Source organism: Marmota monax, unplaced genomic scaffold (assembly GCF_021218885.2).
Source record: "Marmota monax isolate L192 unplaced genomic scaffold, Marmota_monax_Labrador192_F-V1.1 WCK01_AAM20220418_F8-fsc00053, whole genome shotgun sequence".
NCBI lineage: Eukaryota > Metazoa > Chordata > Mammalia > Rodentia > Sciuridae > Marmota > Marmota monax.
The window spans coordinates 1,406,664-1,426,321 of NW_026693153.1; the positions used below are offsets into that span (position 1 = coordinate 1,406,664).

The 19,658-nt window shown below is 41.4% G+C and overlaps 1 pseudogene; it reads right to left on the reverse strand.

Moving 5' to 3' along the window:
* Positions 1-2,597: 2,597 nt before the first annotated feature.
* Positions 2,598-19,658, reverse strand: part of LOC124100010 (serine/threonine-protein kinase PAK 2-like) — a 116,299-nt pseudogene continuing 99,238 nt past the window's right edge.

Consider the following 19,658-nt stretch of genomic DNA (forward strand, 5'->3'; position numbering starts at 1 on the left):
AGCTCAGTGGTAAAGAGCTCCTTGTTTCCATCCCCATTAAGCCATTCCTCCCAAATGTATAAGTTTAATGAAAGAATGGATTAAGTCCTCTTCATTACCCCGTTTGATTGCTGAGGTAAATAAAGCTGGGATGTTGAGAACTCACATAGTTAATATGTGACTGGTATAAGATATAAAGTAATCTCCAGTTATTCCAGAATTAGAAGAGCAAAGTGGTCAAACTGAGCAATTCAGTGATAAAATAAGCTCTAGCTGCCATTCAAATGTTTTTAAAATATGAAGGCAAGTCAGTAGACACACTTTGCTGAATCCCTTTCAATTATTGATCACTATGTTAAAAATGACTTCAAAATGAAATATCTTGAAATCATTGAACATTTTCTTTTGCTCTTTTTTTAAAGGTCAGAAGATGAGGAAGTGTTGATGTGGGTGGTCACCTCTGTTCCATTTGGCATCACCTGGGGTCAGCTGATGATGGGAGATTAACTTCTGAGAAGGCATTTTCACTCTAGCACCTTACTTTTCCTGGCTTTTATATCCCTAATGTGGCCTTCCATCATCTAGGTCCCTCTATTTAAGTTAGGTGTGGGTAGCTGTGCTTAATATATGGTGACTACTTTACAACAGCCAGGAAACACACACATCCAGGCCAGTTAAGGGTTATGACCACCACTGTCACAGTGTCAGTTCTGCATATTTGACAGGCCTAGTAATCACTGGGCCATCAGATACAAGTAAGTATAAAAATATCTTCTACAACTTGATGGGAGAATTGTAAGGACTGATTTGCAGATGGAGGTATTGTTTTGGCCAAATTTGGAAGACAAGTGTCAGACTTCAAAACCTAAAATTTCAAGTTCATTTAATTCTAGGTTCTTCAGACCTTTAATATATTTATTATCCACAAAAGGACTTCAGATCTGATTATCCACAAAAGCTTATTTTAACATCTACTATTAATACTTTCACTCCTAATTTTAAATACTAAGTATGTTTGGATAAATCAACTTTGAAAATGATAAAATATGCACAAAATTACAAAAAATAAAAAAAATATGAAAAATAACATTGAAAGATTATAACATGAAAAATTAAGAAATTAGCAGAAGTAAAAACAATAAAGTTTGGATACAGGGATAACTACTGATTAAGAATTATAATCAGAAAGACCAAGAATTTTGTATTCTAACTAGTACTACTAGAAGTTTGAACTTGATTATAGTGTCAGACTTTATTATGATGAGGCCCCATGAAGGCAATAGATAGTATATACAAAGTTCTCATAGACTGTCTAGCAAACAGTTAATTTAGGGCCCAAAATTTTTAGTTATATTTACTTATTCACTAGGAAGATGGTTTGATACTTTTCAGTTTTTATACAATATTTTGTATTTGTATATATATACTTGTATCACCTAATCATTTTTTAATTAGTTATAATTAGTTATATGTGACAATGAAATGCATTTTGATACATCAACATATCATGGAATTTCTCATACTTCTGGTTGTACATGATGTAGAATCACATTTGTTGTATAGTCATACATGGACATTGGGTAATAATATTAGATTCATTCTACTATTTTTTCTACCCTTATACCCATCCTTCCCTTCTCTTCTTTCTACCTAATCCAGAACGACTCTTTTCTTCCCCCCAGTTGTGAATTAGCATCCTCATATCACAGAAAGCATACAGCCTTTGGTTTTTTGGTAATCAATAACCAGCAAGCCAACTCTACAATTCTTTAAGTAGAAGTACTGGGTTTTAACTTTAATGTCTACCTTTGTACTCATCTTACTTCTTATATTTAATTGGGCTCAATCTTAGGACTGAGAGTCAGACTTACATCTTGTCTGTCTTATCAATGAAGACCTAGCATCTCTAATGAACTCTGGTTGTTTTAGTGAAAGTTGTACTTGTATAAAGCATTAACAGAAAACATTATGAAGTTTATAATAAAAATATGATATTAGCAAGAGTAAAGCCATATTGAGTTTCTATAATAGCTATGATGTAAGAAACAATTTTTATAATCAATCCCAAATCTTTTCTTTAAACTTCAATTTGAAAAACAACAGCTTGGTGGAATACTCTTGTAAATCTAATAAAATTTAACAGATTTGTGTATGTGAAAGATATGAATACAACTAGTATACCAAGAAGCAAGTAACAGCACCATAATTACACTGTTGTTCTTATTTTAACCATTTTTAGTTTTAAAGAAACATTCAGAATCTGCAGTGTAATGTAATCCTCTAAACTAACAGTGATTCTTTAAACAGAGTTCTACAAACAGAGTTCTACATAATAAAGATCCTTAAGACTAGTTTCTCTAAATAATAAAACTTAACACAAAAATTATCTGGATAGAGAAGAGCAGATTTACTCCCAACATCACCATGTGTATATGGGGGCCAAGGAACTTTGCACATAGAAGCCACTGGAAGCAGCCAGAGCCCCCATTCCAGAACCTCTCTGATGTCACACTTGTCATCATGGCACTCTGGGTACAAACCCAGAAGAGCCATCTGGTAGCTCTCATTTGTTTGAGAGCAGGTGACAAGCCAAGATGGTCTCAATTGTTTTCTCACCTTCACCCAAAACTCCAGCCAAGCCTTTGGGCATCTTTTAATGTGGCAGCACTGGCCACTTTGAGTGGCCTCTTTTTCTCCATCCCATGAGTATCCCATGCAACTTCTAGGTTTCTTACAAAGAGCTGGAAGGGAAAATAGTGATAGTTAAGAGGCAGGGAAGTGGAGAGAGAGGATCAGGAAGGGGAAGAAGGATATATAGTCAGAAGCATGGAGATCTAGAGTGCCTGAAGCCTTTAGGAACTGGTGGGTAATGCTAGTGACATTTGATGGTGTCTGTGGCATGTTTCTAGACTAGATATTTAAAATTGTCCTTAAGGTGTGTGAGTTCTATCTCAGGTGGGCCAGGCCTCATGGGGCACTCTGGGTTGCCCCAGACTAGAACTTAGTCTGTCTCTTTTTTCAGCTGCCAAGCCCTGGCCCAGAGTGGAGAATGGGTCTTTCCAGTGGCCATGGGGCTTCTATGTCTCCTCACTTTCTACAGCCTCATTTGCATGAACATATTGGACCCAGACACCTTACACAGAGGTAAGGCCTCAGAACCTGGAGAAGGAGGTGGCAGCTCAAGGGCTGAGGCCTATAGGGGTGATTTCTAAAGTGCTCACCCAACCTAGGGCCTCAGGATCCCTTCTCTCAATGTCATCCTTAATTAGGAGCTGGCAATTTATTTCCCCACCAACTGAGGTGTGATAAACAGAATCCTGGAGGTTCTCCAGGTGCTTTAGAAACAAAGACCAAGCAGGCTGGCAAGAGAGGCCAGCAGACTCTTCTAAACCATGCAGTTGACTCTTCCTCCTTCACATTTCACACATGACTCCAAGCACTGATCACTATTCCAAAGGGTGGAGCTCCATAGAGAGCTCTTCTGGTTGGAAACCCCCTTCTCTCTGACTGCCAGCTCATGTGAGTGGTCAGCTTGCTCAACAGGAACCGGGATTCGCCTGCCCACCTCCTGCCCACCCTCTTGCTGTCTTGTGATTCTATGGGGCTGCCCCAAGCAACAGAGTGCTCAAAGGGCCTCCTGCCACTACCCAAACTTCTTCCCATGCCAGGCTCTGTTGAGCAGAACCCAGAGGCATCCTATGTGGCACATTTGAACAACAAATGTTTCCCAATGCCATGGTGTGCTAAATGCCATCTCCACCCCCTGCCCCAAACCTACCACTGTGAAACATGCAACATCTGTGTGGAGGTGAGTACTCATCCTCCCTGTTCCCTCACCAACCCATCCCCAGGCACCTAGCCAGGAGAAGGAACCACCCATCATAAGGGGACCAAGGGTCGGTATGAGATCATCTCCCCACACTCATAAAAGTAGCTATTACACACGGTTGGTCACTTATATATGTCATCGGCTCTGTGTCTGCACCTGTCCTGAGAAGCTGGCCTTGCTTGCACAGGTGTGACATGCAAAGGGCATCCCATCCGTGCTGACCTGGTGGAGCCAGGGGGAGAAAAGGCAGTGATTGTCCCATCCCCTGCCTTGCTGATACCATATACCCAACTTTTAGGCCTGCTTCTGCCCTGTTCTGGGGATCTTTGCCTGTCTCCTTCTGGGTGTCCCAGTTGGAGGGTTTCCTGGGTTGAGTGATTTTCTCTCATGTGCACACCTTGTACGGGTTTACAAGTGCACAAGGCTGGCTGAGCAAGGCTGTTTCTTTCATCCTTATCCAGTATCTGAGAAAATAGAGGCCAGATTTATTCTACATCCTGTTCCAAGTGACACTGGGCAGGTCTTGTCTCTGAATACCTCAGTCATGACAGGTGACCTGATGAGCCATGGAGTCCTAACTGTTCTCTAGCAATAGAAATGCTGCATTCTCCCTGGAGATGGGAGCTCAAGTTAGGCCTACGAACAGGTGGCCTAGAGGACTGGTTTGTGGGAGGCCTCAGGATGTGAGGGTGCTGGAAGCCAGGCCAGTAGACCCTCAGTGCTGCCTCCTCTCCTCTAGGATTTCGACCACCACTGCAGGTGGATAAACAACTGTGTGGGCCACCGCAACATCAGGCTCTACCTGCTGCTCCTCCTCTCATTGTGCCTCTACCTGGGTGCCGTGCTGGCTAGCTGTGTGGTATTCCTGGTACACAGGAGGCACATGACCTTCATGGACCAAGCCATGACGTATCCATGCGGTCCCAAGGGCCCACACTGGAACCAGCTGTGGTGGAGGTGAAGGAAGGTGTTCAGCCAAGGGGTTGGGTAAAGAAGGCAGGGTTGACTGGGCAGGGCTTGAGGGAGAAGTCAGTTGGGAGGACCACTGATGGTCAGTGGTGGGGCAGGATGGCCTGTGAAGTTGAGAATCCGGGGGAGGGCCATGGAGTGGGGTTTTGAAGGTTGAACAGGGACAGGAGGGACCACAGTGTGGTGGGGTGAGGTTGGGCTTGGGTGTAATGGACTAATGGTCCAGTCCAGGGAGGAAGAGTGTGTGGGCAAGGCTACCTGGGGCGCAACCAGGGAGGGGAGGAGTCGGTGGAAAGGCAGGGCCAGGGAGGAACTGTCCCCTGGCTTGGCTTCTTAGCCTATGCACAGCTGCATAGTGTCTGTACCTGCCGTGGGACTCCTGCTGTCACTCATCCTGCAGCTGCTCATCAAGGTCAGGGCAGTGAGCACTGCAAGGCGCCCCTATGAGACCCAGGTAAGCTGGACCCTGTGTGTGTTCCCTGATATCCAGCTGGGAGGTGAAATCTTGCACCTCTGCCACTAGGCACTACCTGAGCTTTCTCCACTTTCCTTGGCCCTGATGATGCCCCTGAGTCCTTCCTGACCCACCTCTTAAGATGCAGCTCAGATCTCTCCTCCCCATGGAGCTGGGTGGTCATGCTCCCTCCTGGGCGCATTGCATTGAAAGCCTACTATGAGCTAGGCGCTGTGTGTTATTTGATGGATGGCTATAGAGGTGACTACGAACATCCTGTCTTCATGCTGATAAGCAGCTTGCAGTCAGAATAACACCAGCTGACACCCAGGAACACTCGAAGAGATGGGGTTGGTCCTGAGTGGTGTAGCAGACAGGAAGAAACTGGGAGTTTGGCAAGGCAAAGGCTGTAGAATAGGACATGCCACTCTGTGTGACCTTGGATGGTGTGTGATTTTGGATTGGCAGAAGGCCAGACTGCATTGCCTGTGAGAGACACACCTGTGCACAAAGGCATGGAAACACGGAAGGAGGGTGTGAAAACAACAATGGAGAAAGGGATCTAATTCAAGCACAGGGTGGCATGAGCAAGGAGGTTAACCCCATGGGGTCAAGATTAGAAAGGCCCAGAAACTCAACCCTGAAATTTAGTTTTGATGAAGTGCAAACCTGGGAGCCATGGTAAAATTTTCTAAAAATGTCATTAATGAGGAATAATTTACAAACCATAAAATTTATCCTTTTTATTCTATAGTTAGGGATTTTGACAAAGGCATACCATTGAGTACTCTCCACCATGGTCAAGGTTAGACCAGTTTCATTTCTCCAGAAAATCCTTTCATCTCTTGTCAATTTCTCTCCCTACATCCTTGTGGGTTTTTGCTTTCCAGAATCATGTATTGGTGCAGTTGTGTGCTTTTTAGTCTGGCTTCATTCATTTAGCACAACACATTTGAGAGTCATCTATGTTGTTGCTCATATCAGTAGTCTGTTTAGTACTTATTTCTGTGTAGTACTGTATGGATGTCTGTTTCCTTTTATTTCTGTGTAGTACTGTATGGGTGCCCTGTGTAGTGTAATACATTCACCATTTGAAGGATTTTTACTTTGTATCTAGTTTTGGGCAGTAGTTTTTGTTTGTTTTGTTTTTCTACCAGGAATTGAACCCATGGGTGCTTAATCACTGAGCAGCATTCCCAGTCCCCTCTATTTTTTCTTTATGATTTTTTTAAAAGAATTTTGAGACAAGATCTCTCAATAAGTTGCTTAGGGCCTCGCTAAGTTATAGATGGTAACTTTATTTTTTTCATTCTATTTTATTTGTTTTTATTAATTACGCATGACAGTACAATGATCTTGACATATCATACATTTGAATTAGATGGGGTATAATTTCTCATTTTTCTGAGCATACAGGTTGCAGAATCACATTGGTCATACAGTCACATATATACATACAGCAATAATAATGTCTATTCTATTGTGCTGCCCTTCCTTTCCCCCTTCCCCCTCCCCTCCCATCACTTCTCTCTACCCAATATAATGTGACACACTTGTTTTTTTTTTCTTTTTCCTCATATCATCAGACATGTATTCTCTATAATGATGATGGTCTCCTTCCATCTTCTGTCCAATTCCTCTTTGCCCACTCCTTCCCTCCCACCTGTCTTTCCTATTTAGTGATAATCTTCTTCTCATGCTCTTCCTCCCTACCCCATTTTGAGTCACCCCCCTTATATCAGAGAAGACATTCGGCATTTGTTTTTTAGAGAATGGCTAACTTCACTTAGCATAATCTGCTCTAATGCCATCCATTTCCCTGCAAATGCCATGATCTTGTTATTTTTTAGTTCTGAGTAATATTCCATTGTGTATATATGCCACATTTTTTTTATCTATTCATCCATTGAAGAGCATCTAGGTTGGTTCCACAGTCTAGCTATTGTGAATTGTGCTGCTATAAACATTGATGTGTCTGTGTCCCTGTAGCATGCTCTTTTTAGGTCTTTTGGGTATAGTCTGAGAAGAGGAATAGCTGGGTCAGATGGTGGTTCCATTCCCAGCTTTCCAAGGAATCTCCATACTGCTTTCCAAATTGGCTGCACCAATTTGCAGCCCCACCAGCAGTGTATGAGTGTACCGTCCCCCCCCCTGCCCCCCCGCATCCACTTGTTGTTGTTTGACTTCATAATGGCTGCCATTCTTACTGGAGTGAGATGGTATCTTAGAGTAGTTTTAATTTGCATTTATCTGATTGCTAGAGATGGTGAGCATTTTTTCATGTACCTGTTGATTGACTGTATGTCCTCTTCTGAGAAGTATCTGTTCAGGTCCTTGGCCCATTTGTTGATTGGGTTATTTGTTTTTTTTGTTGTTTAACTTTTTGAGTTGTTTATATACTCTAGAGATTAGAGCTCTATCTGATATATGAGGGGTAAATTTTTTTTCCAGTGTGTAGGCTCCCTATTCACCTCACATATTATTTCTCTTGCTGAAAAAAAAAAAAAAAAAAAAAAAAAAACTTTTTAGTTTGAATTCGTCCCATTTGTTGATTCTTGTGCTATAGGTGTCTTATTAAGGAATTTGGGGCCTGACCCCATGTGATGGAGATTAGGACCAACTTTTTCTTCTATTACATGCAGATGCTAGCTTTAGTCCTCCTGTCTCAACCTCCCAAGACACTGGGTGTACAGTTTTGGACAACTGTGCCCAGATAGTTTGGGGCAGTTATAGAGAAAGCTGCTACAAACTTTAGGGTTCAGATATGTGAACACAAGTTTTCATTTCTGTTAGGTAAAGTTTTAGGGGTGGGTATTGTGAGTTATAAAGTAAACATAAGTGGAACTTTATAGGAAACAACCCTATCATTTCTTCTTTCTACCAGCAATGTATGAGGAGAATTCCAGTTTCTCTGCATCTTCATCAACACTTGACACTGTCATTTGTTGCTATATTTTGTTTTCAAATGGTAACCCTTCCAATAAATGAGTAGTCATATCTCATTAGGGCTCCAGTCTGTGTTTTCCCCATGAGTAATGATGTTGAGCATATTCTCATGTCTTATCATCCATCTATATGTCTTTGGTAAAGCGTTTTCTACAATTTTTTGCCCATTTACAAAACAATGGGTCATTTTCTTATTGAGTTTTAGGAGTTCTCTATACTGGATTGAGATCCACATCTTGCAAATCTTTTCTCATGACTTATCATTTCATTTTCTTCATAGCATCTCCAAAGAGCAGGAGTTCTTAGTGGTGTTGTTTTTCCAGTAATGGGTTTTGAATCAGGGGTACCCGACCACTGAGTTTCTTCTCCAGCATTTGTTGTTGTGGTTTCTCACTCTACATGGAAAATATGTCATGTACAAGGAACAGTTTCCTCATTACTTTCTTTCCAATCTGTGGGTCTTTATTGCTTTTTCATTTGGGGGTTGAACAAGAATGAGAAGGGTGGTCATGAGGGCCTTGGGACACCTTTAGTATGACAACAGCTCCTCTAAAGGCTCCTTCAGGAAGACTGGTGGGCAGTACAAATGGGGGAGGGGGAAAGCTGCAGACCCAGGGACAGCTGAGAAGACAGAGGAGCCCGTGGGCTCAGCCCTTCCCATCCTTAGTCACCCTTTCACCACAGCCATATCTGGTCCCCTCCCCCCTGTGACTCCTCTGCTTAGCCCTCACTCCTCAGCCCTGTGGCCTGCCCTCTTCCTCCTCTCTCCAGCTTCAGTTCATCATTTAGTTTGCCTGGCAGCATTTTCCCTTCCCCCATCCTGTGGTTCTTCTAGCTCCAGGTCAGGTCATAGGCCATTGCCCTTCCTCCTCTGCTCTGCTCAGAATGAGGCCCTCCATGTCCAGATTGCCCAGTCTCAAGGGACCTAAATGTGGCCTGCACTCTGGGATTCACCAGACAGGGCTCCTTTCCATTATCTGCAGCACCTGAAATAGGCACTAATTCCATGCTCCAACTTCCAGTCCCTTCCCTACTCCTCCTAGAGACACTTGCTTGGTACTTGGAGGCAAGGACTCTAGGGGAAGAGCACATCTGCCCAAATCGCAGTTCTATAACTGACTTGCAGGGAGACCTTGGCTGTGCTACTTACCCCCTTGTCAATCAGTTTTCGCATCTCTGAAACAGGGAAATATGGGTTAATTCACACAAGACACACAGAACAGTGCCTGGTACCAGAAAGTGTCCTACCTGCTGCTATTAGTATTACTACCATTCCTTCTGTGGTCAGCTACAAGTTTGTGTCTCATCTTAAAACCCAAGTAACTCCCACCCTTAACATCCTAGGTCTCCATTCTACTTGTTGTACCCTCTGTGCCTTATTCCCTGAAAGAGTTGACAGTGCTCACTAGCTTTACCCTTCACTTCCTGGCCCACATCAGTCCAGACCCTGCCTTTGCTGTCATGATGATGCTCTCAACTAGGGGCAGAGCCAGCAACATTCTTGAGACATCTTTTTCTGGACAGGACACAGCCTCTGAAACCAGAAGGAGCAGAAATAGCCTTCTTGCATGTCTTAATGCTTAAGGCTCTGGGCTTCTCCTCTACATGTACCTGGGTGCTGTGAGCTAGGTTGCCTTTATGGGTCCCTTGATAACCCTCTCCCTGCACTACCCTGGCAACTCCCCACAGTACCCAGGGCCTCATGTTGCAGCTGCCATCTGTTGCAGCTGCCCTCTAGACCCTGAGTGTATGCTGGCCATGCTGTTTGTAGTGTGTTTTCAAAACCCAGTGCAGTGACTAGAGTTTACTTTTTTTTTTTTTTTTGCTACTGGTATTGCACCCAGGCAATCACTGAGCTACATTCTCAGTCCCTTCCATTTTTTACTCTGAAAAGCAGTCTCACTAAATTTTTGAGGCTGGTCTCAAACTTGAGATCCTCCTGCCTCAGTGCACTGAGTCACTAGGATTATGGGCATATACCACCATGCCTCGTTTGACTGAGGCATTTTTGATGCCCTGAAATATTTCTGGCTGGAGTGTATCTGAGTGGTAGAGCATGTATTTAGCATGTGGAAGGACCTGGGTCCTTCAACCCGCAGCATTAAAAGAAAAGATTTAAATAAATGAGTGAATCAACAAACAAAAGAATAAACATTTGAGATGGAAGTAAAGAGAAAAAGGAATAGAGAATCCTGATGCCCTGAACCCCTATGTTCAGGGGAAGAAAGAGAGGCAGCACAAAGTTGAACAGAAGATGAACAAGAAGAAGATGCCACTTGATTTTGGCCCTGTTGATTCTGAGGGCTTCTGAGACACAGAATGTGAGCCAGGAGCCCAAGAGTGGAACCAGCTTGAGAAGCTGCTCTCTCTGTGTTCCTCAGAAGTGTTGGATTCTATTCATGTCTGATAGTATTCCCTGGGGTGGGGGTGAGGGATAATTGAAATTTAGTGCTCAGTTCTCAAAATTTTATCTTTTTGTCATTTTTCTATACATTGTGTACAATCCACTTTTTCTATATTCTATCCATATTTAATTAAAACTTTTTTTCTAAATTTAAAAATTCTATATTTTTAAATACTCTATCATTAATTTATTTTTTCTGGTAGTACAGATTGAACCGAGGAGTGCTTTAAAACTGAAGTTATATCCACAAATCTTGCTATACTTTGTTTTCAGCTAGGATCTCACGAAGTTACTGTGGGCCTTGCTAAGTTGTTGAGGTGGGCCTTGAACTTGTGTGATCCTCCTGCCTCAGGCTCCCAAGAAACTGGGATTAAAGGGATGCATCACTGTACCTGACAGGATACTAATTTCTTTAGTGCTGTGATTACCTTAAAAGAGGCAGATCCTCATATAGCACAAAGATTCGTGTTGCTGTTTGGACGCATTCCAGAGGTGTTCTGATGTGGAATCCTTTTTCCTTCTTGTGCAGAATAGTGTTGAAGATCAAAGTCTTCATGGGTGGGCAATGAAGAGTTGTGGGTGGACACAGGTGCTGCTGGGTCACTTCCCATTGTTCCAAAATATTTGCTATCTAAAGCTCTTGAGGTAGAGGTGAGACTCAACCTGGTCTGGGAGCAGAAGGGGGTGAGGCTGATGGATGAAGTCAAGGGAAAGAGAAAATAGAATTAGGGAGAGTAGAATCCAGTCAGTGTCCAGGGGAGGACTTGACTTTGGGCTTGCTGTTTACTGCTTTGAGTATTGAGGGCCTTCAGTCCAGGTTTTCCTGGACTATCTAATTTGTGACTAGGAAAATATGATTGGGCATTCCTGCTATCACTGCCTTTTCAAATAGTGAAATTCAATGAAGGTACATTTTTATAAAAAGTCAGGAGTTGAGAAAGTAAAGTAGAAATGGGGTGGAGAAACCATCTTTGCATAAGTTGAGCAGAGCAGTGCAAGGAAGATCTTAAGAGGTATCTGGAAGGGCATGGTGGGAGGACATGTGTGGCAATGGAGAATATAGCAAAAATGTGGCAAAGGGGAAGTAAAAGGTGATGAGGGAGCCCTGAGAATGTGGATGATGTGGGTGCAGTGTCAGCACTGGTCTGAAGAGAGCTGCTCACAAGTGGGTGGAGGGAGGTCACTCTTCCTAGGAGCTTGGGAAGGCAGGCTCCCCTGCTCTTGACGTCTTGCCACAGGCCTGGGTTGAGCCCTGGATTAACTGACCATCTTAGGGAGTGTCGATGGGAGATGGCCTTGCCCACTCCTGCTGATTCTGAGCTCTTCTTTCCATCCCCATCTCCCACCAGCAGGACTACCCTTTTGACAAAGGCTGTGCCACAAACTGCTACATCACTATGTGTATGCCACTGGGTCCCAAGTAAGTTGGTAAACCAGGGGCTTAAGTGGTGGAATCCTGGAGCTGGTAGGATGGGGTGAAGCTGGGTCATTTTCCTTGGTCCTTTATTCCAGCTCCTAGGCCCTGACACTCACTGTTCCTTTCCTTTGGGGTTTTCTACAGGGAACTCTGGGAGCCTCTGGGAGTTTTACTCTTCATTGACTGTATAGGTTCTTTCCCCCAAGAAATGGAGTAGAGGGGAACTGCAGCCTAAGTGAGGCTCCTGGATGAGAGCCCTGGGCTCTGTGCTTTCCAAGCTGATGTGTGAGGGTGTTCAGGGAGACTAGGCCAAGGTGAGTAGTGACCCCTTGCATTTGGCCTCTTGTTCCACAGGTACATGTCAGAAACTGTGAGTCTCCAGATAGAGCTGGGGACTGAATGGGAGCCAACAGAGATGTCTTCCCCAGAACAATATTCCTTAGAGCTCCTTGGGCCCAGATCTCCAACTCAGGGCCCCCTAAGGAGTGTGGAGGCTGCACCTTTACAGGAGGTGAGGAGTAGCAGGTGTGCATTGAAATAGGGGGTGCCTGTGAGCTGTGCATGTATTAGAAGAAGTCCCTCAAGTTGGGCTGTCCCTCATGCTGAAGCACTTGGAGCATAAGGAGTGGTGCTGGCAGCTGGAAGTTTGCTGGGGCCCCTTTTGTTAAACCCTCCTCCAATGGGGCAATTCCTTTTAAAATGTCCTGTTTGTTCACAATTGTAGCATGTTCTTGGCCTGGCATCTAAAGCCTGTTTTACTGAAGCTGCCACAATTTGCCCTTGTTCATTAATGTCTCTGGCATCTAAAGCCTGTTTTACTGCAGCTGCCACGACTTGCTCTTGTTCAGAGTGGGATTATGTATCTGGAAGGTGCACTGTCCAGGTCACAGGGCTTCAGAGCAGATGAACTTGTCCCTGGATAGACAAAGCGAAAAAATGGAAGCCCTTTCTGGTTGGCCTTGAGCCAGTCTCTTACTTTCTAGGCCCCTTTTTCCTCAGCTATTACTGAGGACTGAGACTAGTGTAAAAGTTTATGCTTTTAAAAAGATTCTATTTTTTTAATGGAAATATTTAGTTGATGTACCATGTGAAACATTTGGAGTGAAGCATCAGGAGTGCAGTGGGATGGGTAATTCACAGTGCCCCCCATGGGCCATGCTATTGACTTGTGTTGCCACCCTCTCTTTGCCCTGCCTCCAGGTACCCAGGGACATGATTCTGAACTGTGAGGTGGACATTATGGAGATTCCCTATGTACTGACACTGTGTTTAGCTTCCCATTAGCCCTGTAGTGGAAGGCCTCAGGGGAGGCTTGGCCTCCCATTCATGCTTAACACCCAGAAATGCGAGGATGTACACCAGAAGTTCATTTCCTGAGCCTCATATGGGGGACTCTCGTGCCTGAGCCCTCACTCACTCCCCTGTTGAGAGTGCCAAGACACCATAACTGTTATATACTCATGTTTTTTGCTTCTTCCTAGGGCTGCTCTGCTGGTCTGCCCTAGATTCAGAGAAGCATGTTTCCTGGGAGTGGGGGGGGAGTCTCTAGGAGGCTAGAACAAATTCCTCCTGGAAGGGAAGGTCATAGCTTCCTGGAGACCCAAGTTCCTAAATCAATACAGCTTGGCTCTTTGACCTTGGACCAGACATTTAGCATTTCCCTCATCCTAAAAATGTGGCAACAGTAATAATTACAGTGACTGACCTGTTTGGTTTCCTGGCATGGGCTGGAGAGGAGAGGAGAGGAGCGAACATCCAACAGCCTGAATAGTACCAAGCACACCTGAAACTACTCCTCAAAATAGAAAGGGAACTTATTAATTATTAGTTCTAACAGGCTAGCATATTATCCAGAAATTACAAAGTTTCAGTTAAACATGAGTAAGTTTTGGAGATATAATAGTCAGTATGGTAGCTGCAATTAATGTATGGCATACATGAAAACTGACGATAGAGTTGGGTTCAGGGGTGCACATCTACAAGCCCAGCTATTCAGGAGGCTGAGGCAGGAAGATCACAAGTTGAGAGATCACAAGTTAAAGAAAATTGTTTTGTTTCTCAAAATAAAAAAATAAAAACAACTCAAAAAGTCCTCGGAATGTACGTCAATGGTAAAACACTCTTGGATTCAATCCTGTGCAGTGAAAAAGAAAAGAAAAATTGACTATCAGTTTTATGGGATTTTTGTTTGTTTGAGATGGCATCCCACTATGTTGACCAGGCTAGTCTTGAGCTCTTATGCTCATGCAATCCTCATATATAAATGTCCTGAGTGCCAGAAGGCAGGTGTGTGCTACTGTACTAGCTAGAAAAATAGATTTTAAACCAGGTTTGATGGCATATGGCTAATTCCAGCACCTCAGGAAACTGAGGCAGGAGGAGCACAAGATTCAAACTAGCCTTGGCAATTTAGCAAGACTCAATCTCAAAATATAAAAGGGCTAGGGATATAGCTCAGTGATAAAATGTCCTTGAATTCAACAAGTCAGTACTGCAAATACACAAACACACACACACACACACACACACACACACACCATTGTATAGATGGATTAGGATAGTTATTTAGATTTCTGCTTTGGGACTACTAATATGAATAAGGATAAAAACTTACAGCTAGGCAAGAGCTCTACCATTGAGCCCCAGGAACATTCTTATGTATAAATTTGGGAAATTTTCTTGCTACAGTTATTGGAGTATAGCACTTTTTTTTGATGTTTGATTTTTGAGCCTTCGGTGGGGATTCCTGTGATGCTCAGACTGGTCCAAAATTTTTTGGCTCAAGTGATTCTCTTGCATCTGCCTTCTGAGCAGGTGGAAGTACAGAAACATGCCACCACACTTGGCTGAATAATCTCATATTGATAAAGACACTTTATATATCATAGGACATCCAGAATAAAAAGCAGCAATTTAAGATGACTGAGCATAGTGACATATGCTTATCTTCCCAGCAGCTCAGAAAGCAGAGACAGAAGGATCATAAGTGTGAGACCAACCTAGGCAGTTTAGCAAGACCGTATCCCAAAATAAAAAGGGCTGAGAATATAGCTCAGTTGTATAATGTTTCTGCCTTCAATCCCCACTACTTCCAAAAAAATTTAAAAATTGAAACATAAAAGCTCGACTTGGTGTCACATGCTTGTAGTTCCAACTACCCTGCAGACTGATGCATAAGGATCACTTGAGTTTATGACTTTGAGACAAGCCTGGGTAAAATGGAGAGTCTTTATGTCTCAAAAAATAATAATAAAATAATAATAATAATAATTTGTGAAGCCAGGCACTGTGGCTCACACCTGTAATCCCAGAGACTTTGGAGGTTGAGGTAGGATGATCACCGCTTTGAGGCAGGCATTGAGATCCTAACAAGGCTCCTGTCTCCAAGTTTGCAAAAGAATCAGGAGGCTGAGGATGAAGCTCAGTGGTAAGGCACCCCTGGATTTAATCCCCATTATAGCAGATGGGGACAAAACAAACCAATTTGACTCCATGACATTAAAATCTCGGGACTGGAGGTATAACTTGTGGTAGTGCTTAGCATGTGCTTAGTGTGCTTGCTACCCTGGGTTAAATCCAAGACACACACACACACAAAATAAATAAATAAATAAAATCTTTATGTATATATTCCAAATCCCAAATAAATTTGTTAGTTAAACCTATATACACTTTGAGCCCAAAATGTAATTTTTAACAAATATGTAGAACAGTATAAATTAAGAGTTTTGTCTCATTATTTAGATAGCAAAAAGTAGCAAAAAAATCAACTTAAATATCATTAGCAGAAAATTGGTTAAAATATGGCATGGCCATGTAATGGACTGCTAGACCATTTTGAATGGATTTAGGGGAAAAAACTCTAATGTGTTGCTGGGCATAATGGAGCATGACTATAATCCCAACAGTTTGGGAGGCTCAAATAGGAGGATATCATGTTCAAAGCCAGACTCAGCAACTAAGCTAGGCCCTAAACAATTTAGTGAGATCTTGTCTCAAAAAATAAAAAGGGCTGGGGATGTGTCTCAGTGGTTTAGTGCCCCTGAGTTCAATCTCTGATTTCTCATCCCCTAAAAAGATATAAATCAGAAAATACTGGATAAGTTGGGTTCCTAGTTTAGAAACCCTACATTTTTATTTCCTGAAATGCTGATGTTGGAATGGGACTGCCTTGCTGTATTCTGTATTTGTCTAAAGCCTAGATCAGACCCAGACATAAGCAAGTATCCTTTTTCCTGTGTGCTGTACCCTGACTTTTGCTCTTGGATTAAGCCATTTAAATTTGGAGCCGCTCTGATGGGTGAATAACACTTTTGTCCCTCTCCCCCCAAAAAACCTAGTACTCCATTCCCAGTACTCTGTTTTGATCTTTCCTGTTCATTTGCAAAATAGATACAGAAAAAACTAGACCAGTTAGAATATAGTCAAGTGTAATGTGTGAGGGTAAAAATTTGTTCCCAGGATGTAGGCTTTCTGTTCACCTCACAGATTGTTTCTTTTTCTGAGAAAGAAACTTTTTAGTTTGATTCCATCCCATTTTTTGATTCTTGGTTTTAATTCTTGCACCATAGGAGTCTTATTAAGGAAGCTGGGCCTAACCTAATCCCACATGATGAAGATTAGAGCCTACTTTTTCTTTTATTAGATACAGAATCCAGTGGTTTAATTCCTAAGCCCTTGAACCATTTTGAGTTAAGTTTTGTGCATGGTGACAGGTGTGTGTGGGGGGTTATTTTCATTTTGTTGCATATGGATTTCCAGTTTTCCCAATATGATTTGTTGAAGATGCTATCTTTTCTCCAGTGCATGTTTTTGGCACCTGTGTCTAATACAAGATAATTGTAATTTTGTGGGTTAGTCTCTGTGTCCTCTATTCTGTAGCATTGGTCTAATCTCTAGGGTATATAAAGAACTCAAAAATCTAAGCACCAAAAAAACAAATAACTCAATCAACAATGGGCCAAGGACCTGAACAGACACTTTTCAGAATAAAATATACAATTAATCAACAAATATATGAAAAAAATGCTCATTATCTCTAGCAATTAGAGAAATGCAAATCAAAATTACTCTAAGTTATCATCTCACTCCAGTCAGAATGGCAGCTATTATGAAGACAATAAGCATTGGTGAGGATGTGGGGAAAAAGGTACACTCATACATTGCTGGTGGGACTCCAAATTGGTGCAGCCAATATGGAAAGCAGTATGGAGATTCCTTGGAAATCTGGGAATGGAACCACCATTTGACTCAGCTATCCCTCTCCTCAGTCTATACTCAAAGGACTTAAAAACAGCGTACTACAGGGACACATCCACATCAATTCACAATAGCTAAACTGTGGAGCCAATCTAGATGCCCTTCAGTTGATGAAAGGATAAAAAATGGTGGCATATATACACAATGGAATTTTACTCAGAAATAAAAGGGAATAAAATCATGGCATTTTCAGGTAAGTGGATGACGTTGGGAGAAGGTAATGCTAAGTGAATTAGCCAATCTCCAAAATAACAAATGCTAAATGTTTTCTCTAATATGGAAAAAAAAAAGGCTGACTTATAGTTGGGTAGGGAGGCGGGGAGCATAGGAGGAATAGATGAACACTAGATAGGGCAGAAGGGTTGGAGGGGAAGGGAGAGAGGGGGCATGGGATTAGAAATGATGGTGGAATGTAATGTGATGAACATCATTATCCAAAGTACATGTATGAAGACATAATTTGGGTTTCAACATACTTTATAAACAGAGATATGAAAAAATTAAGGTATATATGTTTAACAAGAATTATAATGCAAAACAAAAATGTGCATGTATAAAGACATCAATTAGTGTGAATATACTTTATATACAAGTATATGAAAAATTGTGCTCTATATGTGTAATAAGAATTGTATTCTGCTGTCATGTATTTCAAAAAATAAAACCAATTAAAAATATAGTCAAATGTAAACTTACACATATTGGTTTGTTTTCATGTATTTTGATATTTTTAGACAAAAATTGATTATATTAGAGTTATTCAAACCACAATTTATTTCTGAATTTCTCTTTGTTTTAGGGTATGCCAGAGCAGTGGGCTCAATTTGTATAGACCTTCAGTATCACCAAACTAGAGCAAAAGGAGAATCTTCAAGCTATACTAGATATCTTAACATTCTATGACTCCAACACAATAAAGCAGAAAAATCTATTGTGTTGCACTGCAAAAAAAAAAAAAAAGATTATTTCTGGAAAAATAGAAGGCTAAGCTACATTTCTGGTCCCTACTTTCTCCTACACAGATAGTTTTTTGTAAACTTGCTGCTCTTGAACATCATTTAGATTCTAAGAATTACATTGATCTCATAGTTTTGTTAGAAATGGAATTGAATGTTTTAAATTTTTTCCATAATATTTATACATTACAATTAAACATGATAGTGGGATTTACACTTGTTATATCTCGTTACCTTTACTTGGAATTTTTTTTTCTTCTCACAGCTTTAAAAGATTTTTAGTTTAGTAGGAAAAAGTTTGGATTTATAAGCATGTTTATGTCAGTGGCATAAAATGAAGTTTTGGTATATAAATGCTTTGACCTTGAAGTAAAAATGTTTTTCTACTCAAAAATGAACATAAAGAAAAGGATTTATACCTGAGAATTAGAATATCTTTGGATAAGAATTGGAAAATAATGGATTTTTAAAAAATAGTTTGTTTAAATCAACATTTTGATTTTGTTGCATATGGATTTCCAGTTTTCCCAGCATGATTTTTTGAAGATGCTATAGGATTCAATCTATGTGTTACAGTTGGTTGAGCAATCTCTGGGATGTCTTTTGAGACAGACCTTCCCTATGGTGGTTCTCAGGCTTTATCTTCCTTGCATTGTACTTTAAAGATGCAAGAACCTTTGACTTGTTTACCTCAGTATAGATTTTGCTAATTTTTTCCACCTAATTTTGCCAATTACATCTCCTGGGATGTTTCTTTGCTTTAATGTGTTTCTCTTTCTAGAAAATCATATATCTAGTTTCTAAAAATAATATAATTAAGGGCTGTGGTTGTAGCTCAGTGGTAGAGCACTTGTCATATGTGAGGCACGGGGTTCAATCCTCAGCACCACACAAAAAATAAATTTAAAGAAAGGTATTTGGTTAATCTACAACATAAAAATATTTTTTAAATGGAATTAAGTGAAAATCATATATGGTTTGATTTAATTGTATTTCGTATGTTCCCATCATCACAGAATCAAAGTTCATGTTCAAAGAAAAAGTAGACTTCTTTGCATGTGATACTGATCCTGACCTTTTTTAAGAGAAAAGCAAGATCACACCTCTGACAAAGATATATAACTGACAGTGTTCAAGCCCATTTTTAAACAGAGTAGACTTTGAACAAGTAAACATTCTTGCATTTGAGGTGAAGAATTTCAACCATCCTCCATCTCCATTTATATTCACATATGTGACACAAAATCATTAGTAATTAAGGACATACAAATCAAAACCACAGGACACCACTTTCCACCTCATTTCAGACAATAATCAGTGCTGGTGAGAATGTGTGAATATTGGAATTGTTGTTCAGGCACAATGGTGCACACCTGTAATCCCAGGGACTTTAGAGGCTAAGGTAGGAGGAATGGAAGTCTGAGGCTAGCCTGGGCATCGTTGTA